This window comes from Chlorocebus sabaeus, chromosome 20, assembly GCF_047675955.1.
Source record: "Chlorocebus sabaeus isolate Y175 chromosome 20, mChlSab1.0.hap1, whole genome shotgun sequence".
NCBI lineage: Eukaryota > Metazoa > Chordata > Mammalia > Primates > Cercopithecidae > Chlorocebus > Chlorocebus sabaeus.
In genome coordinates this window covers 64,395,134-64,415,659 of record NC_132923.1, presented here as the reverse complement: position 1 = coordinate 64,415,659, position 20,526 = coordinate 64,395,134, and the positions used below count along the sequence as shown (strand labels likewise).

Below are 20,526 nucleotides of genomic sequence, written 5' to 3'. Positions count from 1 at the left end.
TCACTAATTCTTTCTTCTGTTTGATCCATTCTGCTAGTAAAGAACACTGATGCATTCTTCAGTATGCCAATTGCATTTATCAGCTCCAGAATTTCTGTTTGATTCTTTTAATCATTTCAATCTCTTTGTTCAATTTATCTGATAGAATCCTGAATGTCTTCTCTGTGGTTATCTTGAATTTATTTGAGTTTCCTCCACACAGCTATTCTGAAAGGTCACACATCTGTTTCTGCAGGACTGGTCCCTGGTTTCTTACTCAGTTCATTTGGTGAGGTCATGTTTTCCTGGATGGTGTTGACGCTAGTAGATGTTCTTCAGCGTCTGGGTATTGAAGAGTTGGATACTTATGGTAGTCTTCACTGTCTGAGCTAATTTGTAGCTGTACTACTTGGGAAGGCTTTCCAGATATTTGAAAGGACTTGAGTGTTGTGATCAAAGCTGTAGTCACTTTAGGGGCCACCACAAACCCAATAACACTGTGATACTTTCAGACTCATGAGGTATCTGCCTTGATGGTCTTAACAAGATTCAGGAGAATTTTCTGGATTACCAGACAGAGACTCTTGTTCTCTTCCCTTACATTCTCCCAGAGCCTTTCTCTCTGTTCTGCATCACCTAAAGCTGCAGGTGAAGTGACACAGTCACCCCTGTTGCTACAACTACTATGACTGCACTGGGTCAGATCTGAAGCCCACACAGCACTGGGTGTCACCCAAGGCCTGCTGTAACCACTCCCTGGCTACTACCTATGTTTGCTCAAAGCCCTGGAACTCTACAATGAGCAGGTGGAAAAGCAAGCCAGGCTTGTCTCCTTTCCTCCATGGAAGTGAGGCCTCCCAGGCCCTGAAGAATCCAGAGGTGCTTTTTAGGAGTCAGAGACTACAGTTAAAAACCTTAGATGTCTACCTGGTGTTCTATTGTGTTGCAGATAAGGTGGCACCCAAACCACATGACACAGTCCTTCCCACTCTTCCCTCCCCTTTCCAAAGGCAAAAGAGCCTCACTCAGTAGTTACCAGCCACTGTTCCCTTAGGCCCAAGATCCCCTAAGTTAGCTTGTGGTGAATGCTGCCTGGCCTGGGACTCACCCTTTAAGGCAGTGGGCTCCTGTTTGACCCAGGGCAGGTGCAGAAATGTCATTCAAGAGTCAAGTGTTGGAGTCAGATTCTCCAAGAGCTTGCTTAGTGCTCTGCCCCCCTGTGACAGTGCTGGTATCTAAGGTGCAAGACAAGGGTCCCTTTACTTTTCCCTCTGATTTTCTCAAGCTAAAAAAGTTTTGCCCCATAGCCACTACAGCTGAAAATGTGCTGAGTCTCACCTGAAGCCAGCAAGTCTCAGAGGCTCACCAAAGTTCTCCATATAGTACCTGAGTATTGCTGCTTTTTATAAAGGGCCCAAGGACTCTTTGGTTAGCAGGTAATAAATGCTGCCAAGACTAGGTTCTTTCCTTCAAGGCAGCAGGTTAGGTTCCCTTCTGGCCCTGGGTGTTTTTAGAAATGTCATCTGAGAGCTAGGGCATGGAACAGGGGCCTCACAACTCTGTCTGGTCCCCTATCCTGCTTGGCTGAGTTCGTATCCAAGATGCAAGACAAAGTCCTCTCCACTCTTCTCTCTCCTCTTCCCAAGCAGAAGGAAGGGGTCTCATTTGGACCACCTGGGGTTAGAGGAGGGATGTTGCCAGCATTCCCTTGGCTGCCCCAGCTGGTGTTTCAGTATGTCATGTGTCCACAAGTCCACTGTCTCCTGGCCTAGTTCAGCACTAGGACTCACCTAAAAGTTGCAGTCCTAATGACCTGGACAAACTTACAAGTTTACTCAGAGACGCAGAGAACTTTAGCCCTCTGTGGTGAGATTTGCGGACCCTCAAGTTTGGACCACTGGATCAGCGATTCCTCTCTGCTATGACTGGCTTAAATGCTCCATCTGTGGGCAGGCATCAGCTGAGTTTGCTCCAGCTTTCCCTTCTGCTCTCACAGGCCAGTACTGAGTTCAGTGCCTCACAACTGCTGTGTTCTCCCTCCTGCAGGGCCCAGAGATGCTCTCAACACCACACTACTGTTGCCGGGAGTGCATTGGAGATTCTGGACTGTTTTCTCCATCTCTTTAGTGCCTCTTTCAGCGATATGAAGTAGAAACCAGGTACTATGAATGCTCACCTGAAGTTTGGTTCTTATGAAAGTGGTTTTATTTTGTTTTGTTTTTCTGTGTAGATGGTTGTTAACTTAGTGTCCTGGCTGGGGGTGGAGGATGATCAGCAGAGCCTTCTATTCCACTGTCTTGCTCCACCTCTATATGAGCCCATGAACAAAATGATCATGGTGGAGACTGCATACACTTGACAATGTAGACTTTCTCTTAGCAAGGCTAATCTGAATGCCTCGTCTGTCAAAAGCAGAGATTAATGAGTTTTCAATATTTCATTATTCCTAAGAGTCTAGGCAGCCACCTGGATAGGGTTGATTATTTTCAACCCTTTTTGTCACAGTTGGAGCTGTATGTTGTATTTTTATAAGAACTTGAAGCACATCTATCAGCACCAACATTCATAGATTTAGATTCTCTCGTGTGTTACTATTTCATCCCACAAGTATCCTACCTGATTAGAGGACACATTACAGGAAAGGCAGTTGGTCAAGAGACACATGCCAAGGGTATTCGCAAATAGTCTTAACACATTCCCTGTGACCCCAAATTAGTTGAGTCGATAGAATGATGGAATGATCTGCTGAAAGGTCAGTTATGATGTCAGATTACAACTAACTTACTCAGGTGACAAATGTGTTATTATTTTCCTCATTTTAACTGAGAAAGTAAAGTTCATAAAGGTTGTTTCATGATATATCCATTAGATGCCATAACTGCAATATTAATTAAAATGTACAATTTTAAATTTATAATCCTTGGCATTTAAAATATCTCTCCAAATTTTACCCATCTGTCTATTGAACTTTATCTTCCATGACCACTTTCAAAAGATTCTATGTTTTGTTTCATTAAAGTACTTAATTATTCTGCAGAAAGTATTTATTGTTCACCTGTTGTGCTTCAAACAGCCTGTGAGTTACCAAGGCTAAAATATGTGGTTCCTACCTTCAAGGAACACAACTTTAGTGTGTAAATTGTCAGCCTGTATGAATGTAAGCATACTAGTACTTGCTTCATTCAACAAATGTTTACCTAACTTTGGCAGGGTGAAGATATTGTTATAACCTATAGACATAAACCATAATTTTATGAGCTAACATTAAGAGATAAACAGGAAACATATATGGTAGGATATGATAAATGACCAAGAGTAACACAATGTGAAAATATGTAAATTATGTCAAGCTATGTCATGTTGTCAATTTCTGACTATTTTGGATGAAATATATCTTTTGTGTTAAGAAAGAGCATTTGATATGTGTCCATTTGATATGTCATGCCTATCAGTTATAAAAGGCAAAACACGACTGTGAAGAAGACTAACACACTATTTTTAAATTTTAACCTGTTGACATCTGTCAAATAACTTATCATTTAACCCACTTTATATAGAGAGTGATTGCTTGTTTTATCCTGATGTTTTTTCTTTTTAAATTGATAAAACAGTAATAATGATTGATGACTTTTTCTTTCCAAATGATAGAAAATGAAGAAACTTCAATATAACTTTCAAGTCTTAATGCAACATAAACGCTTAAGTGATTAATATAGCTCAACTGGATTTCTTTTTAAGTATTCTGAAAATAGAATTTGATAGAAAAGATGTAGGAGACAAAAGGGAATTTTCATGATCCAGGGAGAAACTTTGTCCTAATGGTGGGAAAAATAACAAGCATATTTAGACTATTGAGTCATTGTGGGTGGAGTTGTGGAGGAGGAATTGGAAACTAATGTTTTCTGTATAAGCTCTAAATTGGAAGGACTATGTGTGAACATTTATTACTTATACTTTGAACATTAATACCATTAGAATTAGAATGGAAAATGCTAACTTAAAATGTACATTAGGAAACATGTAGTATGCACAACAGGCAATAGTTAAAGCTTTCATTCTTTTGGAAAAACTTACTATAGGCCATGTACTTTTCTATGTGTTTATATGTATGAATTCATACATTATGCACAACTTTGTAAGAAAATTGACATTATTATCTTCGCTTAATAGAAGAAAAAATTAAAGCACAAAGAGATTAAATAACTTGTCCAAAATGTCAAAGCCAGATAATTTGGCCACAGAGCCAGGATCTTAGCACTAATGCTATAGTATAGAAACACTTCAAGACAAATCTTGGATTTGATGACTGAGGTCTCTCTGTCTCCATGTTTTTATTGTTATTGAGATTATAAAACCATAGTAGTTATCTGCTTTAACATTATACATTGCTGACTGTTTTATTCTGTATATTAAACTAATCTATTCCACAGTCTTATGACACACTATGAAATACTTTTATGCCTTTGCAGGTTTCCGATAAACTATTTGAGTCTTTGGCAAATTATTTGAGTATTTTAAGATTTTTTAAAATAGATGCTAACATCTGACTTGACATTTTCTTTCTCACTTTTCTGTAATGAACCTCTGTAAAAGTAACCAATAATTTCTAAGAATCTGTTTTCTGGACACTGTGCTGAATACTTTAGTGAACTACTTAGTTTGAATCTCAATGCCATTTCTTTATTATCTCATTTAATTTATTTATTCATGCACAGAGTGATTACACTAACATTAAGTTGTGGAGCCTCTACTTTGCCAAAGCACTTATCTTCATTCTATTTCTATTCTTACTATTTGTCTTCTGCATTTTAGTGTTTTATTGAAACTTTCCTATTATCTTTATTTGTTTCTCATTTGACTAGGTTAGATTTCCTTTTTATTTTCAGATCTCATACGTTCAAACCTATTATGTTTCTACAACAATTTTCTTATCTATTGAGAATTTTTAGTTGGGTATCATCTTATTAATTTTGAATTTCTAGCACTTAGCACACAAGCATTTGTCAATTTAAATCATGGATGTTATACCACTGAAAAATGAAAAGTTAAATATGTTAACTTTTTGTTAACATAACATATAACAAAAGTTAAATTGATAATATTTTTAAACAGAACTGTCTTCAACTTCTCTATTTTTGTAACGTACCAACAACCAAAATCAAATATTAATCTTCTAGTTTTACTTTCTATTCAAATACGGTCATTTGAATTTATATTTATATTTTCATTTACCAGTGTTTATATATATTTTATTATATTGTATATAATCATATATAATTTATATATAATACATAATTTTGCTGTTTGGAATCTAGTTCTGAGATCCTCATTATTTCCAACACTAACTTTATCCTGCATATACTTATATTTATCTTTATGATTCCAGATTCTCTTCCATTTAACTTATTTTGCATACTTATGTCAGATAAATCTCCACCAAGTATGAAAATGTCAAACACTTACTCAAAAGGCTTAAATAATTCTAGTTCCTTTCCTGGGCTATGCCAGGAAAAGAACCAGCAAGGCATTTGTAATGAAAAACAATTTTTTATCTTTTATTTCAGTAAGGAATTTCAGAGCCTTTCAGTAAATACTGTCTTGACAATTCCCAAATGGTGATAGTTATAAACATATTTTTACTAATTTTAAATACATTAGCTAATAAGAAGAAATTTATTTCAAAGATAATTAGATGCGTGCTATTAGACATCAAAGTCAAAGTCAACCTTTTAAAATAAACACTCATGATAAAAACTGGGCAACATAGTTTTATGAGCTGGTTTCATCATTATTGGTATGAAAAATAAAAAGTTTAATATGTGGAGAACTGAAATAATCTTTTCTTTCTAAACAGAACTGTCCAACTTCTCTATTTTTGTAAATTATACCAATACTATTTTTGTATAACTGTGGAAGCTATATTTAACCAATAATTTATTATGACACAAGGCACCTATATTTGTTTATTCACTTATAAAGCTTATATGTGATATGAAAACATACCGATTAAAATGATCTCCACAAACTATTTTTATTTACCAATTAAATTAACAGAATAGGAAGGAAAAAATTGATTATCATGTATAATAGAGCTTAAACTAGAGTGGAGATAACATTCTTAACTTGCTAAATACATGAAATATAAAAATTATTTAATATATGTCACTTTAAGATAACTTACATCTCGATTTATAGTATAATTTCTATTAATAATTGATTGGACACATGGTATTTGTTTTCTCAAAATGGAGATATGAAATTCTATAAAGCAGGACAATCCTCATTATGGAGGCTTTCATGGAACACACAACTATTCTCATGCTTATATATGGGTTACATTATAAAAGTTTATTTTTGTAGTAGATCTTGGATGTAATCATGCTTTGCATGAAGGAAAGATATTGTATTTTCTGAACTAACCCACAGACAACTGAAATTTATATTCACATGTGACAGGATTTCCAGCAGTGGCCTGGGGAAATGAGAAAGAAATCCTGTTCAGGAAATGGGATTGGCAAGAACTGTCTCACTCAAATAATCCAGGCTCACTCTCTGGATTTGGAGCAAGGTGTATTTGGACAATATTTGTTTAGTTATACCCCAGGAGGAAAACCGTACCTCCCCACCCATTTAAAAATTGACACATAAACAACTAAATTAAGAGCTAAAGATTTAAATGCTACTGTGTCAATGCTCTCGATGTCACAGAGGACAACACTGAATTGAAGAACATCAATTTAAAAACTATGAACTGAGGCCGAGGCCAGGCGTGGTGGCTCACGCCTGTAATCCCAACACTTTGGGAGGCCGAGGTGGGCAGCTCACGAGGTCAGGAGATCGAGGCCATCCTGGCTAACATGGTGAAATCCAGCCTCTACTAAAAACACAAAAAAATTACCCGGGCATGGTGGTGGGCTCCTGTAGTCCTAGCTACTCTGGAGGCTGAGGCAGGAGAATAGCATGAACCTGGGAGTCGGCACTTGCAGTGAGCCAAGATCACACCACTACACTCCAGCCTGGGCAACAGAACAAGACTCCGTCTCAAAAAAAAAAAAAGTATGAGCTTAAAAAATGACTCAGAAGAGTCATACTGTAAATATGAAGATGATATAGAAATTCCGTAAGCAATTGTTTTTAAATATATTTTTATACACAAGAGTGAACTATGATAAAATATGTATAACATACTAAGTTAAAATATCTCAGTAAGTATAAATATTCTAGATGATTAGAATAGATTGTATGGTAGTTAGGTTGGCAGCCTGCATTTCATGTTATTGGTGCTTCATAATTAATGGGCTGATTTGTAATCTAGGGCATTTTAGATGTTATGAAATAGGCACTTCCCTTGAGTAGCTGTTCAAGGGATAGACTTAAGAGGCTGACCTAAATTGGATATTTAAAAAATTCAAATAAAGAACTCTTGTAATAGTCTAGGTGAGAGATTATGGTAAGCCAAAATTAGGGGCAGTGGGGGCTATGGGGATTTGGATGAATAGAACAAGGCGCATCTGAGAGAGCTATGAAGGAAGTAAAATGTTTAAAAAAAAATAGTGATAGACTTATGTGTCATAAGAGATATAAAAAAGATGGAAGAAAAACTTCCTGGACCATTAATAATTCTTGGTATATTGTTACAATAGTATATTATGTTTAAAGTATTAAATATCTACACATAAATAGTTAAAGAGGAAGTCTATAATGAGAAAATGAAAACTAAACAGAAAATTGTATGTGATACTAATTATAGTAATGCTTATTCAAAGATAGGCATAAGAGGAGTCATGGAGATCAATACAACAGTGTGTTTTGGCAAGGAATTTCTTTGTATTTTTGTTCTTCTTTTACTTTTCAGGTAGTTAATCATGTGCAAAGCATGTTCACCAAGGGCAATATTGGAATAAGCCTATGGGATATGTTAAGAAAACATCTAAATATTAATCTAACTTCATTCACCTATAGGTTACTACTGTAGTATTTTATTTGGAAATAAATAATGAATACTCTTTAAGGGTCTCTTGTTACATGATCTAAATAATATCAGTAAGCTTTGCCTATTTGAAAATGGGAAATGTTAAAATAAAAATAAGTTAAAAGAAAAGCTACATTCTCTAATCATTTTCTTGTATTCTGAGTTTTTATAACATATGTTTAATTTAAATTTTTAATTGTTTTATAATAGAAATGTTTCTAAGTCCTAGTTTGATTTTTACAGCCTTGCTTCATTAGACTGAGGAGTATCCCTCTAGCTAAAATGACATGCATAGTTTGCTTTGTTGGGATGACACTTTATTCCCACATTGTAATAAGTCATATTGATCAACTGGATATTCTTCCGGCTGGGGCATTAGCTGTTGTTTCCTAATGAGCAGTATAAACTGCCAACATTCTGTACATTGTTAAAATTTTCCCAGTCCTTTGATGAAAATATAATATGATTTACTCACTGTACACATCTGGCTAAGAGATTTGCAGATTTCTTTGGGCCTGAAACTCACTCATCATTGCTACGTTAGTTTGTGTAATAATTCACTTTTCTCATAGAGTTTCTTGTGCTGTAAAGTAAGAAACATTTAAACAGTTACAGTAAATTTTACAGGCTAAATAATCGATAGTGCAGTAATATGTGAATTAAGCAATGTTATTCTGAGAGAACTTGCACAATTTAATAGAAAATGAGGACTCCTCATTTAAAAACACATGTTTTTTTCTGAGGTATAAAAATACGAGTATGGTCTAAATGGCCATGAGAATGGAGCCATGTCACTTAGAAAAATTTGGGGGGCTGGTTTCAATTCAGCCCTTTATTGTCAAATCTTGTCTTTTTTTTTTTTTTTTTTTTGGCAAAGATTCACATTACTAACACCTGTTAGGGTTATCATTTTCTTTTCATATACTCTAATATTTTATCTTTGGGGAAAAAAAGAAACTTGTTACTACATATTTGACCTTCTTAAGAAAAATGGATAATATGCCATAGTTTTGTCTTCGGTGCTTTCTGTGACTTGCACCATATTTAGTTCCCGTAGTGCTTGATAATAGCCAGTTCAAGATATTTTCACATTCAAAGTAGATGGATAATTCTTAATAATCTCGAAAATACTTGCATAGTCACAAATAGTAATGTTCTTTCAATAAGGGTACCATTTTGATAGACTTATTGACAGAAAAAAGCACAACAGAGAAGATAAAAATTTATCAAATTTTGCTTTTTCTTTTAGATACAAATCAATGTTTTAAAACTCCTGCTTTCATAAGAGCTATTAATACACAGTGGTTTTTTTTCTAAGCATGGATCTTAATTTTGATTGAAAACTTTGAGAATTTTGAATATAATGGGAGAAGCAATTACACATATGGAAAATAAGACTATTAGTCCATTTCATGCTGCTGATAAAGACATACCCGAAACTGGACAATTTACGAAATAAAGAGGTTTATTGGACTTACAGTTCCACATGGCTGGGGAGGCGTCACAATCACGATGGAAAGCAAGGAAAAGCCAGTCACGTCTTATGTGGATGGCAGCAGGCAAAGAGAACTTGTGCAGGGAAACTTCTGTTTTTAAAACCATCAGATCTCCTGAGACCCATTCACTATCACAAGAACAGCACAGGGAAGACCCACCCCCATGATTCAATCATCTCCCACTGGGTCCCTCCCACAACACATGGGAATTATGGGAGCCACAAGATAAGATTTGGGTGGGGACACAGAAACAAACAATATCAGAGACCAAAATTCAGGAATTAATGTTAAAAATGTGTAATTTTCTAATGCTACATACAAGAAGGAATGAAGGAGACACAAGCAAAATTTGGATGCTTATTACACCTCAGATTTTTTTTTTGAGATGATGATGATGATGCTTCTATATTTTGAAATATTTTGTAATATTGACTATGATTGATCCATTGTTTAGGAAACTGAATTATATATCAAATGTGTTAATACTGTAAAGGATATCAAATATTTTTCTAAAATGTAAAAAAAAAGTTTTACTCAATTTGTTGCAAATTTAGAATGTCTCTGTGACAGTCTGAGGGGGCTTCAGGATGGCTGAGTAGAGGCACCTGGCACTTGCCTCCTCCCCAAAAAAGGAGCAAAACAGCAAATAGATAAACACACATTGAATAGAGTATCTAAGAGAGAACACAAGAATTCAGCAGGGAAGTGACAAAGTACCTCTAAGGCACAGAAGAGGGCAGAAGCAAAGCAACCAGCCCTGCTGGAATTAATCAGACAGGAGAAACTACCCAGTGTGTGAAAAAGGTAAATGAGAAGTCATCAGTGTTCCACATTCCTACTGAGAAGTGCTGCAGTCCTAGCCATGGGAGAGCCCCTTATTGGGAGCTGTCCAGAGTTCACATGATAACATTGGTCCAGAGAGGGAGTCTACACTAGGTCCCAAACACCAACTGAGACCAAAAACGGCTGCAGCATTGTGTTATTTTGAGATCACAACCCCTACCGGACTATATCCTGCCCTTGGGCCCAACAGCCTCTGCATCTCCAAATCCCTGGAGACCCACTAACATCCCCTTATGTTCACCTAGAAGGCTACAACATTATGACAACAGCTGGACCTAGCAGTGTTGCCAGGTCCCCAACACTGCAATCTACGTAGTGTCCTACATCCCAGGGAATGGTTAATGAAGTGAACTGGGGAGGCTATCCCTGGGACAAAGGGAACTGAAGCGTATCGTTTTCAGAGCCTGAGAGCCACCTTCCTGGGGCCACTGGCACTGACGGCAACCCTCCTAACAGAAGGACCACTACACACCTGCACAGTCCTTCAGAAAGCCTGGGGACTAGACCACCCAGGTGCCCTCCCAGGCCTAAAGATATGTCTTCCATGCTCACTGCCACTAGTGCCAGTGCCACTATACCATCTAGGGGTCTGGGGATCAATCCATCCACCTGCTACAGTTGGTACCCACACACACCATCAGGTAGACTATCACCACCTCCAGAAGTTCCTGCACATGTAGTCCAGGGGGTAGGGGATCCACCCAGTCTACCCACCACAGCCTGTGTTCATGTGCACCATCAGGGACCTGAGGACAGGCCCACCCCACCCAATACCCCTCTCTCCAGGGACCTGTGCACAATGTCTGAGAGTCTGGTGACTGACACATTCTGGTTGTCATTGTAGACATGTGCAAGCAGACCCATCCATCACCAGTGGTCAATTGCACCATACAGAAGTCTGAGGAAACATACACCCCACTTGGCACTGCCCCTACCAGTCTTTGTACATGTCATCTAGTAACCTGGGAATTTACTCTCCCTGCCTGCTGCTAGTGGTTATAACACACACCTTCTACCTCTTTAGGTCCTGATGATGGGACTTCCCTGTGTGATGTTACCTGCGTACATCACAGGGGCCTGAGTATTGACTAGTGCTGTCTGTTGAGGCTTGCACCCATGTACCATCAAAGAGCCTGATAAGGCCAGGCACGATGGCTCACGCCTGTAATCCCAGCATTTTGGGAGCCAAGGTGGGTGGATCACCTGAGGTCAGGAGTTCGATACCAGCCTGGCCAACATGGTGAAACCCCATTTCTACTAAAAATACAAAAATTGGGCAGGGTAGCGGGCGCCTGTAATCCCAGCTACTCAGGATGCTGAGGCAGGAGTATAGCTTGAACCCAGAAGACAGAGGTTGCAGTGAGCCGAGATTGCACCACCACCCTTCAGCATGGGTGACAGAGTGAGACTCGATCTCAAAAACAAACAAATAAAAAAGAGCCTGATGACAGCTCTGCCCTGCTTCATCCTCCTCTGCTAGTACTCACATTCATCTTCCAGGGACCTAGGGAATGACCCACATCAGCCACCACTGCTAACACTCATGCATGCCTTCCAGGGACTTGCTTGCTTCCAGGGACAAACTTCCAGGATGGGCTTGCCAGCATGCTACAACCAACACAGTCAGCACCCACCCATACACACACACACACACACACACACTGCATGGGGGCCTGGCACTAGGCTGTACAGCTTGCTGTTATTACCACTGGTGCCCATGCATGTCCCCTGGGAGACCAAAGGTTGGCTCACCACTGCTACTGCCATCACTGATATGACATACTCCATCCAGAGGCCTGAGGATCTACCCATCTACCGGGTAACTACTGCCAGTGCCAACATCTGGGCAAGCTGTCTGGAGGCCCAAGGATTAACCTGCCTGGACCTGCTACCACTGGTTTGTTTGTATGATGTCCAGGGGCCCAAGAGCAAGCACACTCAGTCCACTGCCACCACCACTGGGTCCTGAGGATTGGCCCACCTGGCATCCCCATTCCCAGCAAAGCCACATCATAGCCTCCACTAACAACCACACCCTAAGCTACTGAAGAACTCACAGACACCACTAACACTGATTACAGCTGAAGAAATTGTAACACTGCTACACTACTCTCTATGCATATGCATATAACACTACTCTATTCACTGAGAATCAAAGTGAAATCACCCTACCAAAACAATACTATAGATGCATCTATAGGAAAACATCTTATCCTATGAAAGCCAGTCCATAGAACTGGAAGAAATGACTGTTAAAGATGTGCTGATATCTCAAAAACATAACAAACATATAAAAGCAAGGAAACATGAAACCTTCAGAAGAACAAAGTAATTATTCAGCAACAGATTCCAATGGGAAATACATCTATGAAATGTCTGAAATGGAATTCAAATTAGTAATATTAAGATCAGTGAAGTACAAGAGAACATAGAAAAATATAAAAGACATGAGAAAATCCATTCATGATCTGAGTAAGAAGTTCACTAGCAAAATGGATATTCTAAAAAGAACCAAACAGAAATCCTGGAAATGAAAAATTGAATGAGTGAAAAAAAAAAAAAATCAAGAGCTTCAATCATAAACTAAATAAGCAGAAGGAAAAGTTTTTGAACTTAAAGACAGGTGTTTAGAAATAACCTTGTCAGATAAAACCAACCAATCAACAAACAAAAAAACTAAAAAAGAGAGAGTAGAGCCTGTGTGATATGTGGGATATCATAAGCTGACCAAATATTGGAATTTGGGGCACTAGAGAAGGAAAAGAGATTGGCAAAGGAACAGAAAATCAATCAAACAAAATAATAACTGAAAACTTCTTCAATCTTGGAGTAAATACAGAAATCCAGATACAGGAAGCTCACAGAACACCAAATAAATTCACCCCAAAATGTCTTCTTCGAGGTATATTATAGTCAAATTGTCAAAAGTCAAAGACAAAGAGAGAATTCTAATAAGAGCAAGAGAAAAGTATCAGGTCACATGCAAGGGAAGCTCCATCAGAATAACAGTATATTTTTCAACAGAAAGTATACAGGACAGGAGATAATGTCATGATATTTCAAATTGCTGAAAGAAACATAAATTGTGTCAGGCATGAATACTTTACCCTGCACAGCTATCCTTCAAATATGAAAAAGAAATAAAGTCGTTCAAAGGTAAGTAAAAAACTGAAGGAATGCATCACCAATAGATCATCCCTACAATAAATGTTTAGGGGACTCCTACATCTAGTAGTGAATGAAAAAAATGTATCATTATGTAAACATAGCCATGAAACTTACTAATGGAGAAGACACAGAAATGAGAAAGGGAAAGAACTCAAATGTTACTACTACAGAAAACCACCAATCTCTAATGATATACAAGAGATAAATAAATTAATTAAGGATATACAAAACAACCAGAAACAATTAACAAAATGACAGGAGTAGATCCTCACCTATCAATAATAGCTTTCAGTATAAATGGATTAAATTCACCAATGAGAAGATATAGATTGGCTGAAATGATTAAAAAAGAAGACCCAGATATATGCTATGAGAAACTCGCTTCACTTATAAAAGACACATGCAGACTGAAAGTAAATAAATGGAAAATAATATTCCATGAAACAGAAAGCAAAAGTGAGTAAAACTAACTAGAGTTACAGCACATAAAACAGGATTTGAGTCAAAAAGAGTGAGAAGAGACAAAGAAATTCATTAAATAATGATAAAGGGATAAATTCAGCAGGGGAATATAACAATTCTAAATATATACATCCAACAGTGGAATACCTAGATATATAAAACAAATATTATTAGATTGAAAGGGATTTATATACTCTTACACAGTAATATTAGGGACTTCAATGCCCTGCTCTCAGCAATAAACAGGATAGCTAGGCAGAATATCAACAAAATACTTTGGATCTAAACTGAACTTTAGAACAAAATGGACCCAACAATACTTACAACGCATTTTATGCAACAGGTGCAGAAAACATATTCTTGGATACATGGGACATTCTCCAAAATAGACTCATATGTTAGCCTACAAAACAAGTTTTGACACATTTTTTTAAGTCAAAATTATATCAAGTGTCTACTTGAATGACAATGGAATAAACCTTGAAATCAGTAACAAACTTTGCAAACTGTATGAATATATGAAAATTAAATAACATGCTCCTGAATGACTACTGGGTCAATGCTGACAATAAGAAAATAAAAAGTTTTCTCAAAACAAATAAAAATGAAAACATAATATATCAAAACATACGATATACCGCAAAAGCAGTGGCAAGAGGGAAGTTCGCAGCAATAAGTGCATATGTCAAAAAAGCAGTAACATTGCAAATAAACTACACAATGAAGCACTTTCAGGAACTAAAAGTGCAAGGAAAAACAGAACCCAAAATTAGCAGAAGTAAAGAAGTAATAAATATCAGAGCAGAACTAAATGAAATAAAAAGCATAAAAACAATACAAAGTATCAATGAAATGAAAAATTAGTTTTTTGAAAAGATAAACAAAATTGATAAACTGCTTAATTGACTAACAGAAAAAAGACTCAAATAGATGAAATTAAAATAAAAAATATACATCAAAACGACAGTGGATCATCAGAGACTATTATGAAAAATTATATATGAACAAACTGGAAAACTTAGAGGAAATGGATAAATTCCTGTACACGTACAATGTATCATTACCATTATTGGTCTCTTCAGGTTTTGTATTTCTTTCTAAGCTAGAAAGAAATAGAATTTGAATATTTAGAAAAACTACCTTTGAGGAATCACTTTTATATCTCCTTTTTTATTTTGATTTCATTTGAGTCTTATTTTTTTCTTAGTCAATTTGGCAGTTTATTAATTATCTTATCTTTCTAAACAAGAAAGAAATAGAAAAATAGAAGAGACCAACAATGATCATAGGAATGGGTAATGATATTGAATGAATACTAAAATTTTTCCCAACAAAGAAAAAGCCCAGATGTCGTTACCGCTGAATACTACCAAGCTTTAAAATATGATTAACATAATTTTTCTCAAACTTTCTCAAAAAATTAAGGAGAAGGTAATACTTCCAAACTCATGCTACAAGACTGCATTACTCTGATGCAAAAAACAGACAAGGACACAGCAACAACAACAAAAAACTGCAGACCAATATCCCTGATGAACATAGATGCAAAAATCCTCAACAAAATACTAGCAAATTGAATCCAAGAACACATCAAAAATATACTACATTATGATCCCATAGGATTTATCACAGGAATTAAAATATAGTTTGACATAGTGCAAATCAATAAATGAGATATATCAACAAAAGAAGGAACACAAATCATTTAATTATCTCAATAGATGCAAAACCCACTTGATAAAATTAACCCTTCATGATAAAACTCTCAACAAATTAGGCATAGAACAAACATATCTCAACATTATAAAAACCATATATGACAAACGCACAGCTAACATTATACCGAGAGAAAAAACTAAAAAGAGAAACACGACAATGATGCCAACTTTCACCATTCATATTCAGCATAGTACTAGAAGTCCTAGCCAGAGCCATCAAGCAAGAGAAAGAAATGGAAGTATCATATCGGAAGAGAAAGTAAAATTATCCTTCTTGCAAATGACATCATATTTGAGAAAAAGGTAGGCTACACCACAAAAAAAAATCTTGAAACTAAAAAGTAAAATTGCAGGATACAAAATCAATATACAAAAAAATCTAGTGCTTCTATACCAATAGTAAAGTAGCTGAGGGAAATCAAGAAAGCAATATCATTTACAATAACTAAAAAACATATAAAATACCTAGTAATAAATTTAGTCAAGGAGGTGAAAGCCTTCTTCAAGGAAATCTACAAAACCCTGATGAAAGAAATTAAAGGACACAAATAAATAGAAAGATGTTTTTTGTTTATGGACTGAAATAATTAATATCATTTAAATGACCATACAACCCAAAGCAATCTATAGGTTCAATGCAACTCTTTCAAAATTTCAATGACATTCTTCACAGACATAAATAGAAAAAAACTATCCTGAAACTCCTATGAAACCCCCAAAAAAGCCAGGTAGCCAAAGTAACACTCAGCAAAAAGAACAAAGTTGGAGCATGACAAAACCAAACTTCAAAATGTACCAAAATAGCATGGTATTGTAATAAAAACAAACACAGAAACTAGTGGAGTATTTATACTGGTTTATAGATAACCCAGAAATAAATCCATATATTTAAAGCCAACTGATTTTCAACAAATGTGCAAAGAGCTTAAATTTGGAATAGGACACCCTGTTTAATATATAGTACTGGGAAAACTGGATATCTACATGCAGAGGGATGAAAACAGTTCCCTCCCTCTCACTGAATACAAAAATCAACTTAAAATGGATCAAACACTGTAATGTAAAATCCAGAACTATAAAATTACAAGACAGTATCATAGGGTAAATACCTCGAAACATTAAGCTAGAGATTTTATGGCTAAGACCTCAAAATCACAGGCAACAGAAACAGAAATAGACAAATGAGGCCATTTAAAAATGTATACAAAGTTTCTTCACAGCAAAGGAAAGAACAGAGTCATGATAAAACTTGTAGGATGGGAGAAAACATTTGCAAACTATTCATCTGACAAGGGACTAATATTCAGAATATAGAAGGAAGTTAATAACAACAAAATAAATAAGTTTAAAGTGAGCAAATAATATGAGTAGACGTTTCTTAAAAGAAGGCATACAAATGGCCAGTAAGTATATGGAAAAAAAGCTCAATATCAGTAATCATCAGGGAAATGCAAGTCAAAACCACAATTAGATGTAATTTTACCCCAGTTAAAATGTCTCTTATCAAAAAGACAAAAATAAATGCTAGCAATGATGTAGAAAAAAGATAACTCTTGTATACTGTTGGTAGGAATGTAAATTAGTAGAGCCTTTATGGAAAACAGTATGTAGGTTTCTCAAAAAACTAAAAATGTAATTATCATATGATCCAGCAATCTCACTACTGTGTATTTATCTAAAGGAAATCAAATCAGTATATTCACAATAGCTAAGGTATGGAATCAACTAAAAGTCCGTCAATGCATGAATGGATAAATAAAATGTGGTATATATACACAATGAAATATTATTCAGACATAATAAAGAATAAAATTTTGCCATTTGCAGCAACATGGGTGGAACTAGAAGTCATTATGTTAAGTGAAATAAACCAAGCGCAGAAAGAAAATATTGTATGTTCTCACTCATATGTGAAAGCTAGAAAAAATGATCTCATGGAGGTAGAGAATAGAAGGATACTTACCAGAGGCTGAGACTGCTGGGGTAGGAAAGTGAAGCGAGGTTTGTCAATGGCTACACACATACAGTCAGACAGAAGGAATAAGTTCTAGTGTTCAATAGCACAGTAGAGGCACTATAGTTACCAACAATATATTGTATGTTTCAAAATAGTAAGTAGAGAAGGTTTGAAATCTTCCCAACACTAAGAAGTAATAAATGTTTGTAGTGTGGAATCCTAAATACTGTGATTTGAGTATTACACACGGTATTCATGTTTCAAAATATCACATGCTCCTCTTAAATAAATTTTTATGCATCAATAAAAATTGTTTAGAAAAGAATATCTTTAACTGGCAGTTTTTATAAATGTAATATTGTCTATCAGGGCCTTTGAGTTCTTCAAAGATGTTCAATTTATTACAATTTGTAATCAAACTATCTATTAATATAAAACAGTTACCTTGAAATGTATTGCTGTTTTATTTTCTTTCCAGATTTTCTTCTTTTATAAGAAATTTGATTGAAACATTTTAATAAGTGTCATATTTTCAGTATCATATCAGTGGTGTGAGTGCATGGTTGTGGGTATAGGACTAAAGGTGGACAGGGTTAGACTAGGATGGTGATTTATTGGTAATAGATTGTATAGGAAAACATGATTCATATAATACAATAGGAAAGAAAACCAAAATGTCAAAATAGTAACTAACATACATAAGTTGGGTTATTGAACGGGGTTTGGGAAAATCTAATAAGTTTCATTTTGTGCCTTATGAATTGGAGGCAAAGACACCCTATCAGCATAGGAATAGTCTATTCAATGAAAACATTGATTGAACAGGCATTTAGACTAGAACTTGAATGCAGATGTGGAATTACAGATTCATTTTTTAAAAATTGAGAGAAAGAGAATACAAATAAATATTTAAAGAATTAGAATTCTTGAAATGTCTTAGGAAAGCCATGCACATTTAAAAAGAAAGAGCATAAAGAATCAGGCTTTTTTAAAAAACCCTTCAGATTATTAGCGAAGAAAAACAGAAACAGTGATATGGAAGTCATTGGATAAATAGGAAAATAACTTAAATAATGTATTGCTAGAAGTGAAATAGAATTCGAATATTTTCTTTAGTAATGCCTCTCTATTTTCTTTCTTTTTTAAAATCTTGTGGTTTTTTTTTTAAGGCTATAAAGAAATGAATAGAGAGTTTGTCCTTTATTCTTCCCTTCCTCCCTCCCTCTCCCTTCCTCTCCCTTCCCCGCCCCCCCCCCCCCCGCCCCGATGGTATTATCCTCTTTTCATTTGTGCCATGTTTCTTACAACTTCTTTTCTCATGGTGCTTTTGATTTGCATCTCCCTGGTGGTTAGTGATATTGAGCATTTTATCATATACCAGTTTGCCATTTATATGTCTTCTTTTGAGGAATGTCTATTTAGATTCTTTGCTCACTTTTTAATGGGATTATTAGTTTTTGGACTGTTGATTTTTCTGAGTTTCTTATATATTCTGATTATTAATCATCTTTTGAATGGATAGTCTGTAAGTATTTTCTCTCTTTCAACAGGTTGCCTTTTTATTATTGATTGTTCCCTTTGCTGTGTGGAAACTTTTTACCTTGATATAATACTGTTTGTCTATTTTTATATTGGTTGCCTGTGCATTTGGAGTTTTACCCAATCAAATTTTTGCCCAGACCAATGTCCTAAAGCATTTCCCCAATGTTTTCTTTGAGTAGTTTTATAAGTTTGGTCTTACATTTAAGTCTTAAATCTATTTTAACTCGATGTCTGTATACGATGAGAGATAGAGGTACACATTTATTCCTCCGCATACAGCTATCCAGCTTTCCCAGCACCATTTGTTGAAGGTGGTGCCCTTCCCCCAGTGTACATTGTTGCAGACAGGCTTAGCCAATCACCTTATTGTCTCTTCCAGCACTACTTCACATCAAGATTCCTACATTTGAATCTCTGGTCCTGGCCAGGACTTTTGTTTTCAGCTATCTAAGCGCTTTTAATTAATTCATTGCCATCTATCTCATGCACCATTCGTAATGTTTCTATACCTCACTGACCTTATTATGTTTTCAAACTCTCATAACATTGTATTTATTTTTTAAATTTAGGAATTGCTTAGAAACTTTCTTGTGTGCTTTCATGTATATATAAATATATATGTATATATGTATACACATATATAGAAATATAGAAATATGTGTATGTGTGTATATGGATATAGAGTTGATCTTCTTGGTCTGTGTATATGTATACTTGGGTGCACATGGACATACAGATGAAAGTAATAATCACTGGGGACTCCAAAATGGGGGTGGTTGAGCAGGGTACAGGTTGAGAAATTACTTACTAGGTACAATTTCCAATATTTAGTGATGGTACACTAGAAACCCAGACCCCACCATTACATATATAATACCCATGTACCAAAAACTACATGTACCACCCAATGTAAAATAAAAGTTAAAAAAGAAGTGTCATTTATATATTTACCAAAATGTATGACTTAAACCAATGGATTAAAATTATTTTTACTTGTCCAAATTTACTCCATCAATATAAACAAAGCATTATTTTTTTAAAAATTTATGTCCATTGAGTCGATTAATTCACTGGGAAAAAATGTCTTGGTTACCATTCACAACTTTCCATTCAAATGGCTTCTTGGCCACCACTAAAAGGGAGAAAGACTGAGACTTAAATTAAGAAAGAATTCATATTCTGATAAAGCTTTTCCTATTTTATATGATATTTTGATGCACTTTAAAAGAGTGAATCTCAAGCCTACTCTAAAGTGGTTAATTTTAAATATGGATATCTGAAGCCAGCTCTAAAATAGAATTATGGCAATGAAATAATAAGGCAATTATACATTGGCTGTGTGCATATGTCTACATGTTCTTCACAAAAGTGTTTCTTCTAGAAAAATAG

General features: G+C 35.6%; 1 long non-coding RNA gene across 1 annotated transcript in view; it reads left to right on the top strand.

The window, feature by feature from the left end:
• Nucleotides 1–20,526, top strand: part of LOC119625894 (uncharacterized) — a 230,081-nt gene that overhangs the window by 172,655 nt on the left and 36,900 nt on the right. Inside the window, exon 2 of the long non-coding RNA XR_005242102.2 lies at nt 2,026–2,138. This is a non-coding gene — a long non-coding RNA (uncharacterized lncRNA). The remainder of the gene's footprint in view (nt 1–2,025; nt 2,139–20,526) is intronic.